The sequence below is a fragment of the Cnephaeus nilssonii genome, assembly GCF_951640355.1.
Source record: "Cnephaeus nilssonii genome assembly, chromosome: 6".
Taxonomy (NCBI): Eukaryota; Metazoa; Chordata; class Mammalia; order Chiroptera; family Vespertilionidae; genus Cnephaeus; species Cnephaeus nilssonii.
Window position 1 is genome coordinate 78,842,959 of NC_137077.1, and position 25,854 is coordinate 78,868,812.

Here is a 25,854-nt window from a genome sequence, read left to right on the forward strand (position 1 = left end):
TAAAAACGGTGGCTATTGCTACCAACTCCAACGTGTTCTGAAACAGCCTAACCTATGTACATTTTCATAAATGTTTCACTGGGAACATAGCTGCTCTTTTCCCACCGTCACAGATGATGTGTACGGTGGCTAAGGTCAGATGTTGGAGGCTGTTCAAGCACCAAGGAAGTACTCCTTAACAGAAGTAACCACGGTATGTAATAATTCAAATAGCTGGGCCCTCTGCTAGAGCCCCCCCACCCCCGCCCCCGGGGTGGGCATCACATCTCCCACTCTCTCCCCAGTTCCCCACTGGGAGCCTAGAGTGCCAAGCCGGGAAGAGAGGCTGTTCTTCAGAGCCATGGGAACTTTGGTAAATCACCGTGGGCTCTTGGTGCTGTAGTGTGCCCCCAGGCAGCGATATAGGCGGACTCTGGGACTCTGGGACTCTGGGAGGGAGTCTGAAAGAGATCAAAGTGCTCCAGGAAAGCCTTCAGATTCTCCGCAGAAAAGGAGATCTTTCCAAGATGTTTGGAACACTCAACCGCAAGTGTCGTGCCCCATAAATGTAAGAGGTGGAGGCCACAGGCCACCTGGAGGGTAACTGTCAGGTACAAGTTTCAGGGAGAGGACCTTGTTTATTTCATTAGCTCTTCTGACATCAAAGCTGGCACACACCGCACTGCCTTCCTTGTTCGGGGTCACGGGAACAGGTGGGGACGATCTGCTAGGCACAGGTGTCTTCTTTTCTAGGCGCAGGATGTGATGGTGGACATGCCCTGCTGTGTCCTGTCGCAGGCGCCTGGGCGGAGGTAACAAGTTGCTAAGACTTTTGGCAGAGTGGTGCGTGGACCGCCGCAGAGACTGCAAGGCTCTGGCTCAGCTTCCTACCTTTTGGGGGAGCCCGGTTCACCTGTGATGGGCTGACTCTCCATGGACAAAGGGGTAGATGGATTCAACAAAGGTGGGCTGGGAGAGAGCGCATCCTGTTCCTTTTTTTTTTTTTTTTTAATTTCTTTATTGATTACGGTGTTACATATGTGTCCTTATTCCCTCATTACTCCCCTTTACACCCTTCCCCCCCCTCATGCCCTCACCCCCCTGTTGTCTGTGTCCATTGCTTAGGCTTATATGCATGCATACAAGTCCTTTGGCTGATCTCTCATCCTGTTTCTTATTAGTGTTTGTGGCACTTTCCTTAATCAGAAGGAAAAATGTGGACATCACCTTTATATACTGACCTTGTTCATATAGATACGGCAAAACCAGTGGAAGAGTATAATCAAAGGTTATCCTTAATCCACCCACCGTCTCCTGACAAAGGTGAGCGTTCTTTTCTGCTGGGGTTCAATGCACATTCATGTGGGCTGGTGGCAGCCTGCTGGCGCGAGGCCTCTCGTAGGCTGAAAAGATGCACTGGTAGCAAAACGCTTTGGTTTGGATCCCAGTGCAGTTAAGGTGTTGGTTCGGCACGGAAGTGTCACTAACTCTTTCCTCCTGTTGATATAATAGCAATCGTCCTCCAGCTCCCTCAGGACTTCAGGGAGGTCTACAGTCCTTGTTCCTTCTTCCGTCTCCCTCTGTGTGTGCAGCTCCAGTTCTTCCTTCACGTCTTTCCTGCAGTGTCACTTTCTTCATGCATCGCTTCACCCTTTCCTTCACGACTGTCCCAGAGGAAGTGCGTATGGAGTTCTCATCACTTCTATCCTTTTCTTCTATGGGGAGGCTTTTAACGACAGAACTGACATCAGGTAACCGGCAGCGCTTCTCCTTTCTTTTTGTGGTTATGCGAGCTGCAGCTTTTCTTGCCAATCTATGCAATAATCTTCGATTTTCATCAGGGTTACCAAGGACATGATCTTCAGATGCTCACCCATCCCAGCTTCTGTTCCAACTATTGAAATGGTCCAGACATTCTGGTATCTTTCTGCCTTTTATTGTCTTTCCCAACAATAACATAAAAAACCTGGATCAGTAGGACAGGGCGTGGCCAGGGAGCCCATGTGGCTCTGCTCTGCGCGGGATGAGAGGTGTAAGGCCCCATCCCCTATGGTACAGGAGTTAAGAGCATTCGTTTTGAAGCTACATAGACTGGATGCATGTCATAGCTCTGCCACTTCCTAGTAGAGATCTTTTTTTTTTTTAATATATTTTATTGATTTTTTTACAGAGAGGAAGAGAGAGGGATAGAGAGTTAGAAACATCGATGAGAGAGAAACATCGATCAGCTGCCTCCTGCACACCCCCTACTGGGGATGTGCCCGCAACCAAGGTACATGCCCTTGACCGGAATCGAACCTGGGACCCTTGAGTCCGCAGGCCGACGCTCTATCCACTAAGCCAAACCGGCTTCGGCCTAGTAGAGATCTTGAATAAAACCCTTAACCTGTCTGAGTTTTCTGATCTGCAAAATGAAGAAACTAATAAAAATGCATTCTCATTTTCCATCAAAAGTAAGTTAAAGGGGATTTTTTTTCTTAAAAAAATAGTGTCTTGTACAGATGTTTTTCCTTATTACTAGAAATTTACTCTTCACATATTAATGATAAAACTGGCTTTGTGGTATAATTATCAAACATGTTTGTACTGGTAAGAGCCAGTTTCCCCCAGGGCCTGCATGAAAAGAACAGCAGATATGAGGTTCTAGATCTTTGATTACACACAGTTGCTTGATTCTGAACTATTCTATTACCACTTATATGGTAATTTGTGAAGGAATAACATACTACACAGCTTGTTATAATAATCAGTTTATCTGATTTACTCCAAAGTCCATGCATAATTAAGGAAAATAATAGCAAGATACAGAATCTGTTTTATTTGGACAATAGAGAACTCACAAATAATTAGCACTAGCCAGAAAAGCGGGATCAAAACTTAAAATGAGAATTTTTGGACCATCATGGTTTAGCAAAAGGGCACCATGCAGAACGAAGCTGTTCGTAGAAGAAGGTAGAAAACCACAAGAAAGTTAGTGGAGTATAAAAAGTTAGACTGAATTCCAGAGTTGCTATTATTATTACTATTCCAATGAGAAGCTACCTTCTGAAGTTTTTTTCTGCCTTAATTTTTCTCATAGTAAAATAAATCATGTCTTAAAATGGGAATGGATGTGACTTTTCTCACAGGATCTTGTAAATACTGGATGTAGGTATCATGAGTAGTGAACTAATTTCTCTAAGAGGTTTGAGCGTGGAAAAAAATAATTATCTTGAATGTTAGGAAAAGCCCAGAAGCAGAGATTTTTATGTTGGCAATGTTCTTTCGATTTTCCAAAAAAGTTTAGAATGGCATTCCTAAGCTTTTGTAGGCCTTATATAATCATGTGTCTAATTAGTCATTCAGCTTCAATAGGCTTTTAACTAATTAACCAATATTTGAATAGCTGACAGATTGGGTGTTAGCTAGATACCTGTGTCCTAAATGAAAGTCCAAATTTCTTCACTTCATAGCAATGAAGTTTATTAAATCTAAAGAGATTAATTGACAAATCCCTATAAGGGTGACTAGGACTATAAATCACTCAACTTCAAAAGAAGTGTTGTGAAACACTGATACTTTAATAAAATTAAATGTGTGCATATGATTAAACACTGTCAAATAGACATTATCTACTGTACTAAATAATAGAATCATATTATTATATAATAATGTTTTACACAAGGTATTTTATATTGATATCTTGTTTGATCAGAATATTGCTAGCAGAAAAGAAAATATTATTTCAGTACTGGCTGCTGTGGCTTAATTGGCTGGGTGTGGTCCCATGCACCAAAAGGTTGCCTGTTTGCCCAGCTGGCGTAGCGCAGTAGTTGAGCATTGACCTATGAATGAGGAGTTCACAGTTCAATTCCTGGTCAGGGAATATGCCCAGGTTTCAGGCTCGATCCCCAGTGTGGGGGGTGCAGGAGGTAGCTGGTCAATGATTGTCTCTCATCATTGATGTTTCTATCCCTCATTCCCTCTCCCTTCCTCTCTGAAATCAATAAAATATATATTTTAAAAAGGTTGCAGGCTTAATTCCCAGGCTTCATCCTTAGAAGAGGGTATGCAGGAGATAGCCAATGTATGTTTCTCTCTCTCATGGATGTTTTTCTCTCTCCCTCTTTCTTCCTCTGTCTCTAAAATCAATAAAAACATTTTTTTTTTAAAGAAAGGTATTACTTTAATTTTATCAATTAAAAAGCTGACATTAAGAGTTATGTGATAATTTAACTATTACTCAAAACAATGAAATCAAACAGGACCAAAAGATAATTTTAGAGTAGGTAAAGAAAACATGGATACCCTCTATGTAAAATCTCATTATATAAATGAAGAACACAAGACTCAGAGATAAATGCACTTGCTCAAGGGCATGTGTTAGCATAGAGGAGAACAGACTGTCAACTATGTTAATATCTCACATATAGCTTTTTAGGTAACTTGTAAAATAGAACATAAAAACCTAGGGACTTAAACAGACCATGCAAGGACTCATTTTCCTGCTAAGGACATCAGAGAATAAATTAATTGCCAAACCACACAGTAGTAGGCTTGAAACACAATTCTCCCAATTCAGTATTATTTTTAAATTATATAAATGTATATGCTCATTCTATTTGCAAGCATTTAAATGACTTGGGTTTAATCTCACAGACCAAAATGACCTGTATTTTATAGTTTACAAATAAAGAAAATAGCTGGTGGGAATGCAGACTGGTGCAGCCACTGTGGAAAAACAGTATGGAGTTTCCTCAAAACATTGAAAATGAACTCCCATTTGACCCAGTAATCCCACTTCTAGGAATATATCCCAAGAAATCCGAAACACCAATTAGAAAGGACATATACACCTCTATATTCAGCACAATTTACAATAGCTAAGATTTGGAAACAGCCTAAGTGCCCAACAGTGGATGAGTGGATTAGAAAACTGTGGTACATCTACACAATGGAATTCTATGCTGCTGTAAAAAAGAAAGAACTCTTACCATTCGAAGCAGCATGGATGGAATTAGAGAGCATTATGCTAAGTGAACTAAGCCAGTCAGAAAAAGATAAATATCACATGATCTTACTCGTTTATGGAATGTAATAAACAACATAAACTGATGAGCAAAAATAGATTCAGAGACAGAGAAGCATTAAACAGACCATCAAATTTCAGAGGAAAGGCAGGGGAGGGGGGGTAAGAGATCAACCAAAGGACTTTTATGCATGCATATAAGCATAACCAATGGACACAGACACTAGGGGGGTGAGGGCATGTGTGGGGTGGGGGTGGCTGGGGAGAAGTCAATGGGGGATAAAGGAGACATCATAATACTGTATGTAATACTTTACACAATAATTAAAAAAATAGTTTTAATCCAGTGACAAGAATTTTCATGAACTCATGAAGCAGTAGCAGATTTTTTAAAATAGTCTTATAAAGATATGTGATGTGTGATTACTAGAAATTTGCTCTTTAAGTTTTAATGTGCCAAACACTAATAATAATTTTAAAATGTGGAAGCCTCCTTTAACAAATACGGAATGGATAAGCAAAGAAAAGCTGACACCATATGTTTCCAGGCTTGGCATTAAACACCACTTTAGGTAGTTCAAGCCAAGCAAGGTTTGGTGCAGAGAATTGTTGACAAAGGTGTTGAAAGGAATAGAGAAACAAAAGCAGAATACAGGAAGCTGCTACCATGCTGGAAGCCATGAGCCAGCAACAGCTTCTCAGCTGCTGGAGAAACTTCTTTGACCAACCACACCTGTTAAAACTTCAGGGCTGCTCCTGGCAAAACCCTGCAGTGTGCACTCCAGTGCTGCTGGGTCAATATTTGTAAATCCCTCAGGTCCTCCCACTTTCAGAACTTTTGCCCATATCCCTCAATGTCAGAGCTTAAGAGAAAGTTGGTACTTAAGCTACTAGCTTGACAAAGAGTTTGCAGGCTTCTAAACTTATTGGCATGGTGGAAAATACAGAAGGACATGGACTTGAAAAGAATTAAGTCATATACAATTTGACATTACCTAGTTTGCCAATATATAGATACCTGGAAGAGTACAGAGACAAAAGACACACTTTCTGTGTATAAAGTAAGTGGAGGGGAAAAAAGTCAGGGACGTAATAATATTGCCAAGGGAGAAAGGCTGAGTAAAGGGAAAGCCATTTAATATGTCCTATCTTATGAGTAATGTACATTACACACACACACACACACACACACACACACACACACACACACATATACTGGTAATAGAAAACTCTCTGTCAACATTTCCTCCCCTTAGAAAAAGATCTTATGCTGAACTACTGCCATGTAATATACTCCTACTGACCTAGACCATGAATTCTGGAATCTAACATATCTGAATTTGAGTTTGCCCTCTGTTATTTACTAGCGGTGTGACATTGGGACATTGAGTTCTTTATACTCTCTGACCCTTAATTTTCTAACTAACCTCCAATGATAGAATTCATACCTAATATGATGGTTTTTGAAAATTATAATAGGTAACATATACAACATTCCAAGTACATAATATATAATCAATAAATGTTAGCTCAATTTCCCAGCATTTCCTGACTATGTGGGGCTATGTATGAAAAATTATTTTGCTGGACTGGATTGTTTCTAGAAGAATTAGGACCACCTCTTTTTTTCCTACCTCCTTAACTACTCACACATGAAAGTGCTAGAATCATTACAAGTTGATGGTTAGTCTTTGGCTCTGACTAGGTTATAAATATTATCAATAAATATTAAAAAAGAGTCTCCATCTGTACAGTAAAAAAAGAAATAGAATATCATTCAATTCAGAGCTTTTAAAAATGTTAAAAACCAATCATTTATTGGTTTAAGACTTTGAGGTTTACCTCAAATATTATTAATACTAAAAATAAGAGAGTTAAATTTCTTTTACCTCTGAAGTGCCTTATCTGAGTGATTCAAATTAATCTGTAGTAATAATAACAAATGTTGATTTTTAATAAAGGTTAAAATAGTTAAATTATTAATGTTAAAAAGATACAAACATAATCTTAATAAATTTACTAATCATATTCTCTACCATTTATGCTTGGTTCATGTTTAACAAACACATTGATTTGAAGCTCATTAGTACTTTGACACAATAAGCATTTTTTCAAATGCTAGAGTTTTCAGGTACTGAATTAAAAGCCTACTATTCAAAGACTGAATGGCACAGTACTGGCTTTCAAAGAGCTTGAATTGAATTGGAAAAACAATTATAATATAGTTATGCATAGAGTGATAATATGAGGAGAAAAGCAATTAAATCGACAGGAGAATTGAGGAAAATCATAATAACTAAAAAGTAGCTGTTATTATTGCTACTATTATTTATAGATGTTAACAACAATAATGGTTTAGAATTATAATACAGTCACGAACATGGCTTTTAAATGATAATTAAATAGCTTTAGAATTGTTTCCTTTTTTAATATTATTAAGGATTTAGTGAATGTAATTTTAGTTTACACCACTACCAGCCATCTTTCCTTAGAATACAAAGAACAGATTAGTCTCATATTTATCAAAGCACTAATACCAATTGTGATGAACTAAACAGTCCCACCAAAATTAATATGTTGAAGCTCTGACCCCCAATGTTACTGTATTTGGAGGGCATTTAGGGAGTTGTTTAGCTGAGGTTAAATGAGGTCATAAGGGCAGGTCCCTGATCCCATAGCACTGGTATCCTTATAAGAAGAGAAAGAGATAGCAGAGCTCTCTCTCACCGAGGACACACAGAGAAAAGGCCACGTGGATACAGAGAAGGTAACAGTTTACAAGCCAGAATGAGGGTTCTCACCATAAACTGAATTTACCAGCATGTTGATGAATGACTTCTAGCCCCCAAGAACTTTGAGAAAATGAATTTGTGTTGCTTAAGACACCCAACCTGTGGTATTTTTTTAAATGATAGCCTGAGTAGACTAATACACCAATAATATGAAACATATGAACTTGAACTAATTTTTCTTGAAGAACATCACACAGCACCTTTTGCTCTTTGGGAAAAACACTACCTTCTTTAATACTTTTGTGTTCTGAGAGAACTGGCGGGTGAATTTGCACCTAGATTGGGAGCCTCCTGGGAAGTTCATGGATCTCAGTCCACACCTTCCCTTTGAGATTCAATGTTACAGAAGTTCTCAATGACTAAAAGTGCTATTCTGGATTGAAAGGATACCAGGGTTGCGAAGGGTGATTTGAATCCAACTGTAAGCAAGTTTACAGGTTGCAGTTGCATCTTTCTCACTAGGGTTCTATGGACAAACCTGTAGCCATATGAGGTACGACTCATTCTTGGAAATTTTCAAGATGCAGCCACCATAAATTTCCAAATTCTTGCTAAGTTTGTTAGTGTAGGTCAGAAAGAAATGTGTGATCCTCAATGCTACCATTTCTGCACTTTCAGGGATCTAAGCTTGTTAGATAAGTGGGCACAGATCTGATTTTACGAATCCAGATTTTCAGATTGGAACCTGTGAGAGCAATAGGAACAAGGGCAGCTAAAACGCTATAACTCCAGCCCTGACCAGTGTGATTCAGTTGGTTGGGCACTCGTCCCAGGCACCAGGTGATTGCTGGTTTAATTCCTGGTCAAGGGCACTTGCCCAGGTAGTGGGTTTGATCCCTGGTAGGGAGTGTGCAGGAGGCAGCCAATGGATGTTGTGCACTCACATCATTGATGTTTCTCTCTCTCCCTCTCCCTTTCTCTCTCTCTAAAACCCACTAAACTATTCTTAAATTTTAAAAGCTACAACTACAAGTAAACTTTTCACTTTTAAAAAATTTCCTTCCCATATTCTCTGTAAGCAGGACTGATTTGTTTTATAAATAAAGAGGAAAATGAAGGAGAGAGGGAGAGGTAATATCAGATTTTCTGATGAATGCTGTAGTCCCCCCTTATTCATTGCTTTGTTTTCTGATGTTTCGTACCCATGGTCAACAATGGTCTGAAAACATTAAATGGGAAATTATAGAAATAATCAATTTATATGTTATAAATCGGTGCCTTTCGAAGTAAAGTGATGAAATGTCATACCATCCTGATCCATCCTGCCTGGGACATTAATCATCCCTTTGTCCAGAGTATCCTCACTGTATACACCACCACCCTCAGTCACTCAGTCGCCATCTCTGTTATCAGATTGACTGTCATAGAATCACAGTGCTTATGTTCAAGTAACATTTATTTGACTTAATAATGGTCCTGAAGCACAAGAGTAGTGATGCTGGCAGTTCGGATTTACCCAAGAGAAGTGGTATGTATGTATAAGGAAATAAAAAAGTGTATATAGGGTTTAGTACTATCCTCATTTCAGGTATTCACTGGAGGATATAGGCATTTACTCAAGTGACTTATGGGAGAAACATAAAAAATGTGACTATATTGTCACCCAATATAGTGGATTAGATCTTGTAGGTTTTCATATGTAGTAAAGTCCTAAAAATTACTATTAAAACATGGTCATGCTTGTGAACAGGCAATCCATAGAAGCATTAAAGAAGCTCAGTGTTGACATGTTAAAACTGTGTCCATAGATTCTTCTATGCTCCTCCCTTCAATAGGTGAAGCTTAATCCCCTCTCCTAGAGTGTAGACAGGTCTTAGTGACACACTGCTAATGAATAACAGTAGGGTAGACTTAGTGACATTTTTATAACAAATAACGGCAGAAGTTATGATGTTCTTTTTTAATATCCTATATAATAAAAGGCTAATATGAAAATCGAACAGTCACTGACCACAAGGGGCAGATGCTCAACACAGGAACTTCCACAGGGGGAGTACTGCTCAGCCAGAGCCGGGCTCAGGGCTGGCAAGCACAGTGGCAGTGGCAAGAGCCTCTCTCACCTCCACAGCAGTGATAAGGATGTCTGACTGCCTGCTAAGGCCTGCTTCCCAGGCCTAAGCTGTTAGTCAGACATCCCCCGAGGGCTCCCAGACGGGGAGAGGGCACAGGCCAGGCTGAGGGACCTCCCCCTCGAGTGCACAAATTTCATGCACTGGGCCTCTAGTTAGATTATAAAAAGACTGTAGCTTCTGTCTCACTCTGGGGAATGTCATGTTGTGAGCAATCTATGGAGAGCCCACGTGGTGAGGAAGTGAAGCCTACTGACAATGGCCACATGGCGTGAGTGTAGAAGCAGACACCCAGCCCCTTCGGACACTGCATCTCTGCCAACAGCTTGGCTGAAAGCTCAGTAGAGACCTTGAGACAAAACCACCCAGCAAAGCTGCTCCCAGATTCTTGCTTCTTATAAACTGCCTGAGTTAATAAATGTTTTTTAGCTGTTAAGTTTTTGGGTAAATTGTTACATAAAGTGTTTGTATCCTAATCACAGTTCCAAACTGTTGGGTAAAGGGAAAGCAGTGTTCCAGACACTCCTGGGTATGCTAACAATTCAGCTCAATTCTGATACTGTCTACATCAGTGGTTCTCAACCTTTCTAATGCCGCGACCCTTTAATACAGTTCCTCATGTTGTGGTGACACCCAACCATAAAATTATTTTCATTGCTACTTCATAACTGTAATTTTGCTACTGTTAATGAATCGTAATGTAAATATCTGTGTTTTCCAATGGTCTTAGGCTCTACAGCTTTGGTTCTCAACCTGTGGGTCGCGACCCACAGGTTGAGAACCGCTAGCAGGATAGCCTAACTCTACATAGAGATAGCACCAGATCCCATGGGTGAAGGGTTCAGTCCTACAAGACTGCCATCTCCTACAACCCCAATTTTAGTTTCCATTAATAATAAGTCCAGATTGGTACCTGTACTTCTGACTGAATGGCTATAAATCAGAAGTTCCCATGACCTCCTCCTCGGGTTCAATTAATTTGTTAGAGTGGCTCAGAGAAACATTTAACTTACTAGATCCCTGTTTAACTATAAAATGGATGTAACTCAGGAACACCAGATGGGAGAGATGCATTGGACAAGGGTTGGGGGAAAAGGTGCAGAGCTCCCAAGCCCTCTCAGAACGCACCACTCTCCTCACATATCCACGTGTTCACCAACCCAGAAACTCTCTGAATCCTGTCCTTTGGGGGTTTTATGGAGCCTGAATTAGATGGGCATGACTAATCCAATCATTCATCATTGGTGAGTGAATTCAGTTTTCAGCTCCTCTCCCCTTGCTGGAGGTGAGGGCTGGGAGATGGAAAGTCCCAACCCTCTAATCACACAGTTGGTTCCTGATAGCCAGCCCCCCATCCTTAGGTGGGGTCCCAAATCTACCTCATTCATATAAGAAAAGACACTTCTATTACTCTCTCACTTAGGAAATTCCAAGGGTTTTTGGACCTCTGTGCCACAAATGGGGACAAAGACCAAGTATGTATTTCTTATTATAAATCACAATATCATACAGAGTTAAATAACTACCACAATTCAACTCACTAGATATCATGGAAATGCAAAAACAAAACAAAACAAACAACAAACAAACTAACAACAACAACAAAAAAAACCCCTGACAACGGTAGGTCGGCCAAATTTTAAAAAGTAATTCCTGATATTTATTAGGGCATACATTATTGATGAGTATTTAATTGAAACACTTTGTGGAATAATTTTCCAATATACTATCTATAAGTGTTTAATACACATATATAACTCAGTGGCTCTACTTCAAAAAAATTCACCTAGTGGAGTATGTGTAAATGTCCAAAAAGGTGCACTTTGTATCATTGTGTATAATAGTGAAAAACACATTATTCGTCAGGTACTTCCTTAATCCTAATAAGAGTCTATGAGATAGGCTCCTTTTTTAAAAAGTTCTTACCTCTGGGGTATTTTTTCCATTGATTTTCAGTGACAGGGGAAAGGAGAGGGATAGAAGGAGAGAGAGAGACAGGGAAGAGAGAAAAAGAGAGAAACATCAATGTGAGAGAGTCACATCTATTGGTTGCCTCCCACATGTGACCTGACCAGGCGAGGGATGGAACCTGCAACCCAGGAATGTGCCCTTGACTGGAACCTAACTCGTGACTCTTCACACTTGGGTGCACAGGCCGCTGCTCTAACCACTGAACACACTGGCCAGGCCAGATAGGCTTATTTTTTAATCACTATTTTCTAGATAAAGGAAACTGGGATGCAGAGAAGTGAAATAACTTCCTTGAGGTCACAAAGCTACTAAGTAGCAGAGCAGAGTTTCAAAGCCATACCCTTAAAAATTATGACAGGCTGCCTCTCAAAAAAAGCAATATTTTTCATATATTTTAATAGCAGAATGCTTAAATAAATAATGCACTCCAATTATAATTAACTCTATGAATATTAAAGTAAGTAGATTCATATACAATTTAATGAAATAATATCAGTAATTATTTTCTTTCAAGCTAAACCACATGTCAAGGATTGCTACTGAAAATTGCCTGAAATTGTTAAGCAGGTGATGCTAATAGAGTACCGTGGCTAGCTCTAGCAGATTGCCACTATGTGGAATGTAGGTCCATCATTTCTAAATTCTCAAATTCTTTTTCAAGAGAATCTGTGAAAATCTGAATTTTTTAAAATGTGAAACCTTGCCATATAAAACACAGAGCAACAAATTACATTTTTTTAAAAAAATGCTAAAGCCAAATATAATAATTCTGAGCAGACACTACCCACAGTGCACCAGGTTGATAGCTCCCTATAAATTTATAATAGTGGATTGAAAATAGTTATTCATAGCCACCTGACAAACTTCACTGAAATATGGTTGAATTCATTATCATACATACCTAAAGAAATAATATCTTATTATTATTTAATGCGACATTAGGCAGCCACTGAAACATAGAAAAATGGAAATAAATGACATGTTGAGGCCACCTCAATGCATATACTAACATCCCAAGAATCAATATGTCAGATCTTGCCTTCTTGGACGCTGCATAGCCCTATAACAGAGTGGTTGCGAACTTGACTTTATGAATGAGGCTTCATGTGTTTGAATTCCAGCTCTACAACTTACTAGTTACTCAAGCTCTCTGAGTCTCAGTGTTTCTATTTGTAAAATGCAGATTAAATTTGTATGGTAAGACATTGGAATTCTGTGAGAAAGTAGTGGTTTAATAAACATTAACTCTCATTGCTGTGAAGATGAAGCAATTCAGAGCCTGGTGCCAGGAACCATTGTTATCACTTAATAGTCTTTGTGCTGATGTCATTCTCACAAAACAATTCCTAGTTATAATAAATCTTATAACAAAAGAATGTCTTGGCCTGAGGGGGTGAGAGCAGACACTGTGGTAGTTAGAGATCTGAATATAAATTAAGAAATTTATAATCTGATTAAAGTACTTTACTCTTGCCTAGCCAATATGGCTCAGTAGTTGAGAATCAACCCATGCACCATGAGGTCACTGGTTTGATTCTTGCTCACGGCATCTCCCTGGGTTTGGGGCTGGATCTCCAGCAGGAGATGTGCAGGAGGCAGCCAATCAATGTTGATGTTTCCTTCTCATCACTGTTTCTATCACTCCCTCTCCCTCTCTCTCTCTCTAAAATCAATTTTAAAAAAAATTAAGTACTTTACTTTCTGGCATGTTCAGTTATCATGAATTAGTTGACAAAGATTTTATTATATCTAGTACTAAAAGATGATCAGTTTTCTGGATCCTAACCAATGCTGAATTCATTAAGATAAATGCCAACCAAAGAGAAGAGTTGGCATCTAGGCTTTGGAATGTTCTTTTTTTCACAATGAAATTTTTCTTTCAGACTTTATTTCTCCAAACCATAATAAAAGAATGATGACTCTCTTATTCACTGTACAATCCACCCTCTTTAGTTCTGAGCTTTCAAAATGTAAGTGTTCAATAAATGTAAATAGAATGAATGAATTAAAAATGAATGAATAAACCCAAAACAGATTTAAAAAAAAAAATATCAGGTTGTTTGTTGCCATTTACCTTGTTTCAATCTAAGTGTTATTTAGAGAGTTATTTCTGATTCATTGATGGTCTCATTTAATTGAATTCAAAGTATTAAATACTTTGCTGTGTAGTTTACAATCAGAGCAGGAACTGGAGAGTGGTAAATGAGAATTGGAAGAAAAAAAACTAGCTATTTGAGAGAATATCTTTCATTCAGTTGAGGGTAAGGAGTTTTGATAATGATGTATATAGAATTCCAGTTCTGGCCACAACAGAGTAATGGCTATCAGGTTTACCTTCCTGCCTTAATAATCAACAAAACAGGATAAGATATATTAAACAACTCTTAGGCTTTGGGGAAAGCACAGCCCATAACTATAGTTCCTGAATAAAGGAAAACTTATGAGCTGAGTCCCACAGTCACCCTGATTTTCTGCCTGGGCACTTTTCAAACTGCAGCACAAGGAAGAAAACCCCACAAAGAAGACTGAGCCTTGCTGGGCAAAGAAAACACTGATCCTATTTGGGAACTGCTGAGCCTGCTGTATTCCGTGGCACAGGTAGCAGAGATGAGGAACTGCACAGAGAAGGAGCCTCAGACATCTGCAGAATGGTTTCTTCAGATATTTGACTGAACACAAGGCTTGACTCCACAGGTCTCAGACAGAGTAATTGTTGGAACAATAGAAGCAGAACAGATATTCTAGAAGTAGCCAGGTGTTGGAAGAAATTGGATTTCCAAACTGCTAGAGTGAAGAGGCTTAGAAAGGCCACACCTTAAGATTAAGGGCCATGTCTGAGAGCAGTGGTCCCTCGTGTCTGGCCCTTAGCACAATAGCGGCAGCATCATGTATCAACTTGTTGGAAATGCTAATTTTCTGACCGCTACCTGACCCACGGAATCTGAAACTCTAGGGATGGGATCCAGGACTTTGTGGATCAAATTAAAGTTAACAAGGAAATTTTAAAAATATTGTAAATAAAGGTTTATGAAAACACAACTTATCAAAAAGTAATGGAAAGTAGCTAAAGTCATGAGTTGATGGAAATTTATAGATTTAAGTATTTATTACAAAAGAGAAAAAGTTTAAAATCATTGTTCTAAGCATCTAAAGAATATAAAGAGGAAGGATAATTTAAATCAAAAGTAAGTAAAAGGAAGTCACAGTAATGATAAGACTGAAAAAAATCAATAAAATAAAACAAATGATAAAACAAAATCAATGAAATAAACAGTTTTTTTGAAAAGATAAATAGAACTGAAAAATCTCTAACAAATTGATCAAGAAAAAAGGAAAACACAAACAACTCTAACAATGAAAAGAATGCTCCAAATAATAAAAATAAATATGAGCAAATATATATGAATGAGTTTAATAACTTAAATAATATAGTGAAATTCATTGAAATACACTAGTCACTAAAACAATGATTTATCCAGTCGGGATATATATGTTTAAAAATAGTGGGATATGTACTGAAACAGCTTCTCAATTGGTATTATGATCATATTGTCAGAATTAGTTAGTAGGCAGCTTCCTAGCATGCTCACAATGAAAAACAATTATTGGGATGCCTGTCTTAACATTTATGTTCATTTAAACAGTTAACTATCTATGTCTTAAATAATGTGTGTTAACTATTCAACATCTTATAGACACAAATGAAAAGACTTACAAATAAGCACAGATGTCCCTTCTATCATACTTTGTGATTATTTTTAGAATAAAACTAAATTAGATAAAATAAATAGAACATATAAATAGGACTAGATTTATTTTAAAATTTCTCAAAAGCTTAAACTTTTTCACCAGGCTGAGGTGTTTTCACTGTAGATTCTAAGCACAGTTAAAACAATAATGCCAATGTTATACAAACTTTTCAAAAGATAGAAGACGATATATTACTTTCTAACTTATTATATGAGGTCAGAATAATCTTGACACCAAAATTAGTCAAATGTATTCCAGGAAAATCACAGACCATTGTCTCTAATGAAAAGACTTGAAAAGAATACTTAACAAACTATAAGCAAAGCAAACCAAACATTTATTAAAAGGATAATAAGACAAGATATGGTAAGGTTTATTCCAGCAACAAAATGTTGATTTTTTTATCTTAAAAATCAATGATAATAATTCAACATATTAATAGAAAAAATTCATATGATACCTTAACCAGTTAACTGTCACATGTCCAAAACAGAAACCATCCCCACACACCATGATATTTTGAATTTAATTTAAAACATCAATTTGCAATGAATATTATAAAAATAAATATGTTACTCACAATTCGGCTGTTCTTGAATATTTTCAGCTGCAAATTCTCACGAAAAGTGATTTTAAAGTTGGTCAGGGCTGCCATTTAGAGAAAACTTTTTTTTTTTTAATAGATGCACGTGGTATGTGGGGAAGGTCCACCGCTTGGGTCTAAAGATACTTATGGCGTACAATGGGTTAATAAATGTAGAAAAAGTATTTGACAAAATTAAATACCCATTAAAAATCACAACTCTCAGAAAATGAGGAAAAGAAGAAAAAACTTTGAGTTAGCATAAAACTTAATTGTGAAATATTGAACTCTTCTCACTTAATGTCAGGAATAGGGTGGGAATTTCTACTCTCTCCACTTTTATTCAACTTTGTACCGGAGGTCATAGAAAATTCAATTAGGAAAAACAAAAACAAAAAAAACAACAAGGACACATGATTAAAAGTTGAGAAAAAACAAATAAAAGTGTTTTTATTGACAGACTAGAGGCCCGTTGCACGATATTTGTGCAAGAATAGGCATTCCTTCCCCTGGCTTCATTCCCAGCCGCCCGGGAGCCGGCAAGTCCCTGCTCTCAGCTCACCTGGAGCCGGCAAGTCCTTGCTTCTGTCTGGAGCACCACTCCAATAACTCCCTCCGCCGCCCCCCTTCCCCTCATAGCAGGCTTCACTCCACTCCACGCCTGCATATGCAAATTAACCTCCATTTTTGTTGGGTTAATTTGCATGCTCACTCCGATTGGCTGTGGGCGTAGCGGAGTGATGGCTAATTTGCATGTTTCTCTTTTATTAGGTAAGATAGTGTGATTGTTTTGTTAGAATAACTTAAGGAATATACCAAAAGCTAATAGATCTGGTATGTGAATTTAGCAAAATTTCAGGATACAGTGATACTATGCAAACATCTCTCTGGTGTCTATATGCTAACAATAAGCAATTAAAAAATAAAATGTAATAAAACAGACCCTTAGCTGAAACATTTGTGCAATGAGAAGTTAAATTTTTAAAGACATTGCCGAAACTGGTTTGGCTCAGTGGATAGAGCGTCGGTCTGCGGACTGAAAGGTCCCGGGTTCGATTCCGGTCAAAGGCATGTACATTGGTTGCGGGCACATCCCTGGTAGGGGGTGTGCAGGAGGCAGCTGGTCGATGTTTCTCTCTCAACGATGTTTCTAGCTCTCTATCCCTCTCCCTTTCTCTCTGTAAAAAATCAATAAAATATATTTTTTTAAAAAAGACATAAATAAGTGGAGAATATACAACATTGAAGACTCAATATTTTGAAGATATCAATTATCTCCCATTTGGTCTCTAAGGTTGAAGCAATCCCAAACAAATGATGCTTGAGCAACTGAGTATCAAAAGGCAAATTTGAATCTGGAACTCTATACAGCATTCATAAAAAATAACTTGGTATGTTTTACAGATCTAAATTTAAAAGCTAAATTTAGAAAGCTCCTAAAAGCAAATATAAAGGAACATTTTCATGACATTGGGGCAGACAAAGATTCCTTAGAATATTAAGAGCACTAACCAGAAAGAATAAAGTGATAAATTAAATGTCATCAAACTCAAAAACTTTTACTCAATGAAAGACAGTCTTATAAAAATACACAAGTTGCAAACTGGGAGATATTATTTCCAATACATATATTTGCCAAAGAAACTTCATAATGCAACAAGAAAAATGACAAATAAGCCAATTAAAAATGAATAAAGACCTAAACAAACACTTTGCAAAGAAAAATATAAGAATGTCCACTCTGCACATGAAAGAGTTCAACATCATTAGTCATCAAAGAAAAGCAAATTAAAATCAGAAAATGCTTTACACCCAGTATAATTGCTAAACTTCAAACGAATAGCAACACCAAATATTAGTGAGGATATTACTGGTGGGGTTTTATTTTATTTTTTGAAACTTATCTTTACTGTTGAAAGTATTACAGATGTCCCCCCTTTCCTCCAATTGACCCCTGCATCCAGCTCCTGCTCCTTCCCCAGTCCTTCACTGCACTATTGTCTGTGCCCATACAAATTCTTTGGTTACTCTCTTCCCCACCCCTTCCCTGGTGGGATTTTAAAATGGTACAACCACATGGGAAACTGACCATTTCTTTTGATGTTAAGCACCTACCTACCCTATAACCCAGTATTTTCACTGCGGGCATTTCTAGAGGAACAATGAAATTATAGGTACAGGAAATACTTATATCTGAATGTTCATAAGAAGTTTATTCATAATAGCTCCAAAGTAAAAACACACAATGTCCATCCCACAGATGTATACTATAAACTGATTTATAGTATATTTCTACCATAGAATAATACTCTGGAATAAAGAGCTACAAACTGCTGATATATGCAATAATAGAAACCAATCTCAATTGAGCAATAGCACACACTTGCAAAAAAAAGTACACAATGTTTGTTTGATTCCATTTATATAAAGAACAAGAATAGGCAAAATTAAATATTTGCCCATGATATCAGAGGAATTCAATGGAAATGTGCATGAGAAAATAATCTACAACTTTAGTAGGGTTTGAATTACACAAATTCAAACATTTGTCAAAACTCAATCTTTACACTTAGGGATCTTTGCCTTTCCTAAATTATTCTTCAATTAAAAAAACAAGCTACAGAAGGACAAATGTTATACGTTGAGCTATCATTAAAAGACCTCAAAATTGGAATGCAAAGAGGCCAAAGAATGTTCAACTTTGGTGAGGCAGGAAAAGGATAATGTTCACATAGAATCTTTGAGATGGAGTCTGATATAGGATTTTATGAACAGATACTTAAATAATTTATAAAAAGACTAAGGGATATAAATGTAAAGCACAAATAAAATGGGAAAATAAGAATAAATGGGAGGAGTGAGAGTACTTGCAATTAGATGCACAAGCTAACATTTACTGAGTGCTGTTACATATACACTTTGTGATGAATGCGGCCATATAGGAATAAAAATAATCAATATTACTATTTTTAGACAGTGGTTATTATTTGTATATTACAGATGATGAAAGGGTCCCAGAGAGATAAACTCTAACGCCACAAAGTAGAAAGTAATAGGGATAGTACTTAAACCAGGGACTAGCAAAATGGTAAATCTTAAAGTTGAACTCAATACACCGACATTTTCATTTGTCTGCTGAGTGTTGTTTTTTTTTTAACTGAGCTAAATATTTGCATCTAAATATTGTGACATTCCCATAAATATCGGAATTTCTAAAAAATGCTAGCCAGATGGCCCCTTAAAATAGGACATGTCATCTGCCTGGTCCTTGCAGACATTTGAATAATGATCTCTGATGAATGACCATGTTTATTCCACTTCGGGGCCAGAAGAGACAGAGAAAAAAAAGTGGCAATATTATACAGTGAAAGGGTCAGAAGATCATATATGTAGAGAATTCATGACTTAGGGCCTTAAATATTTTTTAATTGAAAGACAGCAATGGAAACTGATAATGCCAAAAGCCAGAAAAATACCAAAAAGAGAAGCCTATCCAAAAGGAAAAGTCCATTTTATAGTAACTAATACCCTTTGGATGTTCTCCAACTTGTGGAGATGCTATACTACTAATTAAAAAAGACACACACAACTCACAGAAGATACATTGATTTCTCAAAATAGCTTGACTGATATTAGAGAATAAACTTTCTCTGGGATAAGAAATGAGGTTGGACTTGAAACAGTTAAGACCAATGTGATTAAGAACTAGAAAATGGAGGAAATTTATAACCCGCTTAGAGTATCTATGTCTGTGTGTCCTTCTCCGTAAAATTAAAGTATAAGACTAGTGTTCCACACAGACCTTTTCATCTCCAAATTCTTTGGCTTAATGAATTAGGATCACGTAAAAATGTGACCTAATACCTCAGGAGTGCTTCTCCATTTTCATTCTATACATACTAGTGCTTCCACCTAGAGGACGATATGGGAACTGTTCTCTTTCCCAGGCCACGCCCTGACTCCCTTGGGCTGCAACCTCACTTTCTTTATAGTTCTTCTTTCATATATATTTTTTTCATCTCCCGCCACAGTTAAAGTAATTCAATGAGTGCAGATCCCATTTAAGTGCCACATAACAAGAAGAAGGATTCTGAGATAAACAGTTTGTGTATTTGTTTAATATGTGCAATACACCCAAGCTTGGAAAGAAACAAACAAACAATAAAAACAAACAAGGTTAAAGTGATGAACTGGAAACAATTTGAGAATAGAACCCAACCTGCCTTTTACTAAGTGCACTTTTAGGCTAAGAACATTTGCATGTCCTTTATTTGCCATAAGATTTTTCACAGCATGTTAATGCAAGATTTCCTTGGACTTGTTATTGGATCTGGCATTAATATTACAAAGATTAGCTGTTGCTTTAGAAATGAAAGCATTGTTTAGTGCTATTCAAGCTCTACTTAATAAGTAAGTCCCCTTATCCTTATTTAAACTCTCTAAAACTCTTTATTTTTTAAACCTACACAATGGGAAAAATATCATTCTGTGAGCCCCACTTCACAGTATGCTATGTTACATGAAATAAAATTAACCTGGCATGGTGCCTGTAATAGAGTAGGTTTTCAGTAAATGAATTTTAGGTTTAATCTTAGATTACTCTGAGGCCTGTGGTATTAGTTATGGTGGCTATGTCTAGACTCAGAATGCTCTATTGTTCACTCTAGTCCTCTACCTCTAACAACTTGCCCCTACCTATTCTTTCTGCACAGATTGGCTCACCAAATTGGAAAGGCCAACATGTGCCTTTAGGACCACCATACTTCCAGTTTTCCTTCATGGCAACATAAAATGTCCATTTTAATTCAAAACAATATTCAATACTTCCTGGAAGGCATTGTCTCATACCATTTGGCTAGGAATCTCTCCGAAAGAGATTTGCTTCCTGGGTTTTACAGTTCACAAATTGGAGAATAAAATACTCTTGTGAGAGTGAGTGAGATATAGCTACCCTAAAACCATCAAGAAGGGATGCTGGAATGTCATTAGTTCCTTAATTCATCCAGTTAACAATATCTACTGAGTGCCTACTGTGGAGCAGCATCATTTATTATTATTATTATTATTATTATTATTATTATTAGAATAAAAGAAAGAAGACAAAGAAAACAGATATATGCTTTTACTTACAAAACACACACACACACACACACACACACAAACACAACAAATAAAGACTTTGGGGATTGAAAGGGGTAGCAGTAGGATGCATTTTTAAATAATGGTTGTATCAGTCAACTGTGACCACAAAAATGCTGTACTACTCTAAAGCCCAGTTACTTAAAACTAATCATTTAATCCTCTTCCTAATCTGTGAGTTAGCCAGGGTGACCCTGTTTTACACTGCAGTTTTGCAAGACAGCTAGTTTGTCTCTGATTCATGTTTTACCTCATTTGGAGACCATCAGGGAAAGGTCTTGGGCAGTGGAGGAAGAGAAAGAGGGCAATCCCCATGCAGCAAACACCTTGCAAGTCTTTGTTTCCCATATGTTTGCTAACATACCATTGGCTAAAGCAAGCCTTATGACCAAAGTCATGGTCAAAATGTGGGAAAGTATATTTCACCCACTCTGGAGGAGGCAGGGAATGAGTGCTTGCTACACAGTAATCTATTAGTAACTACAGTTTTTATTGAAGACCTCTGAGAACAAGGGGTGGCATGTTTTAGAAAAAGCCTGAAACCCAGTGCACTTGAAATATACAGACAGGGGAGAATGGTGGGATATGATTGCACAGAGGAAGGAAAGACCCACTCAGGATAATATAGGCCACAGTCAGGAATTTACTCTAAATATAATAGGAAACCTTTTTAGAGGATTTTAAGCAGAGAGTAATAAGCATAGATTTATATTTAAAAAACTAGAGGCCCGGTGCACAAAATACGTGCACGGGGGGGGGGGGTGTCCCTCAGCCCAGCCTTCATCCTCTCCAATCTGGGACCCCTCGAGGGATGTTCGACTGCCCGTTTACAGGGATCGGGCCATGGGGGTGTGGCCAGCCTGGGTGAGGGGCTGAGGGCTGTGTTCAGGCTGGCCACACCCCCTTCAGGGTGGGGGTCCCCACTGGGATTCCTGGCTAGCCTGGGTGAGGGGCTGATGGCTGTTTGCAGGCTGGCCACACCCTCCAGCAACCCAAGCTCACAGCCCCTTCTTTTTTTATTTTTTATTTTTTTCAGCGCCTCCTTGAGCGGAGGCCAAGGTTGGCTGGAAGCAGGTATCTGGGATTTATTTATCTTCTATAATTGAAACTTTGTAGCCTTGAGCAGAGGCCAAGGCCAGCCAGGGCGGGCAGGAAGCTTGGCTTCCTCATCACCAGGAGCAAACCAAGCCTCCTGCTTGCTCCAACTCCATGGCCACCGCCATCTTTGTTGGGTTAATTTGCATACTCGCCCTGATTGGCTGGTGGGTGTAGCGGAATGATGGTCAATTTGCATGTTTCTCTTTTAGTAGAAAGATACTTCTCTTTCTACTGTGTGGTGACTGCATCAAAATGGATCAAGACTGTTGGTAGGGACACTGTCCAAGTGGCTCTTGATGTAGCTCAGGGAACAATGATGGCTTGTACCTGGGTGATGTTAATGGAATGAGAAAAATTCTTAGATTTGTAATATATGTTAGTGGTAGACCTGAACTCCTGAGGGTTTTCATAGATTAGAAGTGGTGGGTGAGGAGAAAAATAAATAAATAAATGGCTTATAGTTTTTGGATTTGTGCCACTCAGTAAATAATGGTTTTAATTGCTGAAATGAAGAACACTAGATTAGGGGATATTTTTGAAAGGTGTTTGGAGGGATCAAATGATTTATTTTAGGCAATAAGTTTGCCTAATGATCCTTCAAGTCCAGCGGCTAAGCATGTGATTGGTTCACAATTTGGGAAGTCAGAGATGCAAATTGTGAGGTGACCAGGGAATAGATAAAATTCAAAGCCACGTGACTTATCAGGATCACCAGGGAAATAATCTAAGTCGGGGGGAAAAAAAAAAGATAAAACCACGAAATGCTAATAATATAAACTACTATGTTCTGAATTTAACATCTAATAACTTCTTAAAATAAAGGAGGGTGTTTCTCTGAATGTGCTCCTGCTAGCTCAAGAGCATCTGTTTGATTTGGGTAGTAAAGATGCTAGAGATATTTTCTTAGATATTGTAACATAAATAAGGGGGGATTTTCTTTCAATAAAAATTCACCTCATTATATTATTGCACTTTAATTTGTAAAACTGAGAAAAGAAGAAAAAAATTGTTAGGAATGTGGGTTTTTGTTTGTTTTGTTTTGTTTTCCATGATGCTTTTATTTTAGTCTTATAAAAATGAGGTTTACATGGAAAATTACTTGAGCATTACACATAGTGGGTAGTAATTTTGTGGACATCACATTTTTTTCTTTTTAGAGAAACAAGATTATAAGTGAGATCAGCAGTAACTACAACATGGAACATTTTTCCTTAAATAATGACAACTTGTTGCCATGTGAATCCCAGCCAAAGCTTGTGTTATAATTGGAGTTTAAGTGGCAAAATGTTTTAACTACAGAAATCTATTATCAATTTTTCCAAGTTAATTGCCTATAAAGATGCAAAAGCAGAGACAGGGAGAGCCAAAGGGAAATGAGCGTGTTATTTATAGAGATTATGGGCAAAGCATGATTACATATAGATTGGGAAATTGGATATTTGGTTTATATTTACCTAAGTCTCCAAGGTCTGGGTCATATGCATTTTGTGTGGGTGAGAGTATATATGGGTGTGGTGTGTGCATGCATATAACTATCTGTATGTCTAGAAAATGGACTTTAATTGAACAGAAAAACCAATTGAGTTTACAAAGAGATTAAGATCATTGTTTGTTCAGATGAATCAGGGTTATGGTTCCAAACCAGAGACGCATTTAGAGGAATGGTGTAAACCCACAGTTTATCCTAAGTACTCAGCAGATGAATGCGCATAATCCCAGGGCTCTGTTCTTAACAAGCATTTTAAAGTTGACTTTCCCAGTCAGGGGGAGAAGAATGACTAGAGAAAGGGAAGAGAAAACTGACAGTTAAAGGCTCACATCAAATATTAAGATAATGATAAAAGAAAGAGTTTTAAATCACTGAAATTAGAGATGTGGCTGAAAAAATGTTACAAATAGAAACATGGGAAAATATGTTAGAAATTTAAAATAATCAGTATCTCGATTCAATTTAGTAAATACATATTGGGCACTTAAAGATTGTAAGTCTTGGAAGAAGAGGATATACACCGATGAGTGGCAGTCCTTCCCTTCTAGAAGTTTACCGTTGTAGGGGAGGAAAAATAACTTTCTCTTTACCTTTCTAGGTTCTTGTTTGAGACCCCTCTGTCATAAAAAGACATTAACAAAGAGAAAAACAAATAGAAAGTATGCCAGAAAAACTGAGTAACTCCCCAAAATGGCCTAATCCACTCCCTTAAATACCATCTCCAGCTAAGGACAAAAGAAAATGTTGAGGGGTGGGAGGAAGCCAGTTATGGGAAGTTACCAAGAAAAGCACACTAAACAAGATTAAGGTTATAATGCAGATTTGCCTTCTCCCCTGATAAGAGTTTCCAGAGATGTAGTCATCCTTTTCTTTCAGGTACAGAGAGGAAGACACCCTTACAAAACTAGAAATGCTTAATTAATGTAAACATTCGTTATTTGGTTTTCAGACTTCTGTGTTTGCTGTTTCTTAAAAGTAACCAACTCAAGATATTCAATACGCCCAAGAGGCATAATTTGGGGTGGCAGGTTCTGTTTCTCTTCACAATTTACCACAAATGAATGAGCATTTAGCAGACACTAGGAATAGTAGAAGTAGATGAGACTACTCTCAGGATTCAAACTTAGAAAAGTTTACTTGGGTTAGGCCGTAAAATAGAAATGAGAGAGAAGGTCAGGAAGCAAGAGGCAAGGAAGTCAAGGGGATGATGGAGGGCCGATTCCAAATGGTAAAAACCCCACTGACTGCTTCCGTTTCAGGTATTAAGATATAAAGAGGTTGGAGAGACTGGGAATCTGTTAATGGGGTGATGAAGCCTCTAAAGCAGTGGTTCTCAACCTTTCTAATGCCGCGACCCTTTAATACAGTTCCTCATGTTGTGGTGACCCCCAACCATAAAATTATTTTCGTTGCTACTTCATAACTGTAATTTTGCTACTGTTACGAATCGTAATGTAAATATCTGTGTTTTCCGATGGTCTTAGGTGACCCAGCTAGCGGTTCTCAACCCGCTGCTGTAGAGCCTAAGACCATCGGAAAACACAGATATTTACATTACGATTCATAACAGTAGCAAAATTACAGTTATGAAGTAGCAACGAAAATAATTTTATGGTTGGGGGTCACCACAACATGAGGAACTGTATTAAAGGGTCGCGGCATTAGAAAGGTTGAGAACCACTGGTCTAAAGGAATAGGAAAGAATCACCGGGAACCAAAGAACCACTATTCATCAAGTAGTTGTTGGGCTTTCCAATCTCCAAATTAAAGAAGTTTACAGGTCACTCTTTTCAATTGTCAATACTTTAGGTACCTCTGCTGATTATTTTAAGTCATTAGCTAATAAATGCCTAATTAAGTCACAGTAGAAGCTCAGATATCTACATATGGTAGAGATGTTGCAATCTACTGTATATGCATCCAGATAAACCTATTTACCTAAATACATAGATAAAACCTAGAATTAGCCACTCCAT

At 37.8% G+C, this 25,854-nt stretch overlaps 1 pseudogene across 1 annotated transcript; it reads right to left on the reverse strand.

Annotated features, from left to right (window-relative positions):
* Positions 1-332: 332 nt before the first annotated feature.
* LOC307101094 (MSL complex subunit 3-like) lies at positions 333-8,383 on the reverse strand (annotated as a pseudogene). The gene is made up of 3 exons: positions 8,258-8,383; positions 1,147-1,920; positions 333-965 (listed from the first exon to the last, which is right to left on the reverse strand). The product of its transcript is annotated as an MSL complex subunit 3-like (transcript).
* Between the last annotated feature and the right edge of the window lie 17,471 nt (positions 8,384-25,854).